We start from the raw sequence: 2,306 nt of genomic DNA on the forward strand, positions 1-2,306 counted from the left end.
TCATAGGTGCCAGCATTGGCTCCTAATGAAGTCATGTGGTCTGATTTCTAGCTTCAGTTTGTGGGGAAGAGCATGAATATCTTACTTTTTGGCCCTCAAGACATTTATTAGAAGAACTGAAGATGGGAGAAAAACAGAGATGTAGGAGACTACACACACACTGAGAGCCTGATGTGTAGATCTAGAAAAATCCTCCTGCTGTGGAATGTGGAATCTTAAAGAGAAATGACTTTCCAATCAAAGGCTGGGTGACAAAATTATGCAGGGTTGCAGATGCAGCGTATATTTTTGTCTTGAATAGAGGTAGTGATCACGTAATTGTAAAGTACCTAAAATCCAAAACCTTACTCACAGCCCTTCTTTCTAAACAACACAATTTCTTATAAAAAGCACCAAAACTACCTAATATACAATTTTGCCCACATAATCACCCTGAAAGCATTTATGTAATCAAAAGCAACCTCTGGGAATGGAAACTGGAATCTGGAAGTGAAACTCAAGAAAGATTTCATCATTGCACAAACAATTTCAAATTAAGCACTAATCAGAGGGGAAAATTAGGTTTATTCACAGGGGCCACTCAAAATAACCCTCTTAATAATGTAGAAATTGGCTGTAGCTGAAGTCCCACAAGTCTAGACACAAATACATTTAAAATACAGCAAAGCCAGTCAATATAAAATGTAGCAAATACAAAAAGTCGATGTAAAATAGATTTCCCAGATATGAGGAACATGGTTCCAGGATTGTAAGCAAACTGCTCAAGAAAAAAAAAAAAAAAAAAAAAAAAAAAACACAAAACTCTGATTTAGCAGAATTTTAGGCTTACAAGAAATGTCTTTGCTTTTATTAGTGTCTTAGAATTAAAATGTCATTTCCTATTTCCCTTTTGCTAATCAGGACAGATACTGACCAAAACCAAAAGGGTCACTAGGCACCAAGGTCATATTTCTTAAGCTAAAAAATTTAAAAAAAATTTGAAATAAAGGGAGAAAGAGAAGAAAAAGAGGGACAGAAGATAGTAACCAGTCTATGTTGGATGCCATTTTAAACCCACTTGGAGTGGAATTCAGAGAGACAGTTAAGAGTGTACACAGAATCAACGGACTGACCCCTACCCTTCCCAGTTGCCTCCAAGCCTATACCCCCCAAGCATCTGTGGCTGACTGAAGCACAGGTTTTCTGGTAAGAGGATCCTGGCTTCCTAGGAGCAGATGACCAGAGGCAGAGTTATAACTAAGATTGCTGTAACAGTCTCATTCTTAACATATATCCTTTAATTGTTCTCTTCCTTCTTCTTCTCTACTACATCTTTTGTCCCCCCCCCCCACTTCCACTCCTTCACCCTCTCTTAATCCTCCCTGGCTCAAGACCCTTGTATCAACATTATTTCTTCTGCAGATGGCCAAAGAGGTTGCTGACCTCTGCCTTCTCTTGTGTAATTTTCAAACACACCTGCTTCCACGCCTTGCAAGTGAGCCCCATCTGAACCTGCAATCACATCGGAGTGCCCTACATCCCTAGCTGGAGAATATCTCATCTCCAGGCTCCAGGGAGGAGCATTCTGTCCTCAAAAAAGATACTAAGTGGTGGTGTTGGGGGGCATGTACACAGCACTTCCTTTCTGCACTTGCCCTTGGGGTGGTGGCAGCCACCACCTCATCCTCAAAGCTGGTGAGTTCGTGGACCTGTATGTGCCACAGAAATGCTCCACCAGCAACCAAACTGTCTGTGCCAAGGACCACACATCTACCCAGCTAAATGTGGCCAAGACTGATAAAGTGACAGTCAGGGGCAATGGCCAGTTTAAAACCTATGCCATCTGTGGGGCCATTTGTAGGATGGGTGAGTCCGATGACTCCATCCTCTGACTGGCCAAGACCTATGGTATTGTTTCTAAGAATTTCTGACTGAAGAGGATCATGGATGTGGGATATTTGTCATAAATAAATAGTGAACCTCCCCTCTCACCCCCCCCCCCAGAAAAAAGATACTAAGTGCTTCCTTGTCCTGAAAGCCCTCTAAAGTTGAGAGGAAGAGTTTAGAAGAGATTCGAACCAAATTTTACAAGCTGGACCAGCTTTCCAGTGATGAGTAACTTTACAAAAAGAGAGTAGCCAAAGAGGTTTTCTTTTTTTTTTTTTTTAAGATTTTTTTAAATTTTTTTTTTTTTATTTGACAGATCACAAGTAGTCAGGCAGAGAGAGAGAGGAGGAAGCAGGCTCCCCGCTGAGCAGAGAGCCCAATGCGGGCTTGATCCCAAGGCAGAGGCTTTAACCCACTGAGCCACCCAGGTGCCCCCCAAA

The 2,306-nt window shown here is 41.7% G+C and overlaps 1 pseudogene; it reads left to right on the forward strand.

Moving 5' to 3' along the window:
- The first annotated feature begins 1,604 nt into the window (after positions 1 to 1,604).
- On the forward strand, positions 1,605 to 1,910 carry LOC111139684 (annotated as a pseudogene).
- Positions 1,911 to 2,306: the final 396 nt, after the last annotated feature.

Source organism: Enhydra lutris, unplaced genomic scaffold, assembly GCF_002288905.1.
Source record: "Enhydra lutris kenyoni isolate GAN:26980312 unplaced genomic scaffold, ASM228890v2 scaffoldscaffold4, whole genome shotgun sequence".
Classification (NCBI taxonomy): domain Eukaryota; kingdom Metazoa; phylum Chordata; class Mammalia; order Carnivora; family Mustelidae; genus Enhydra; species Enhydra lutris.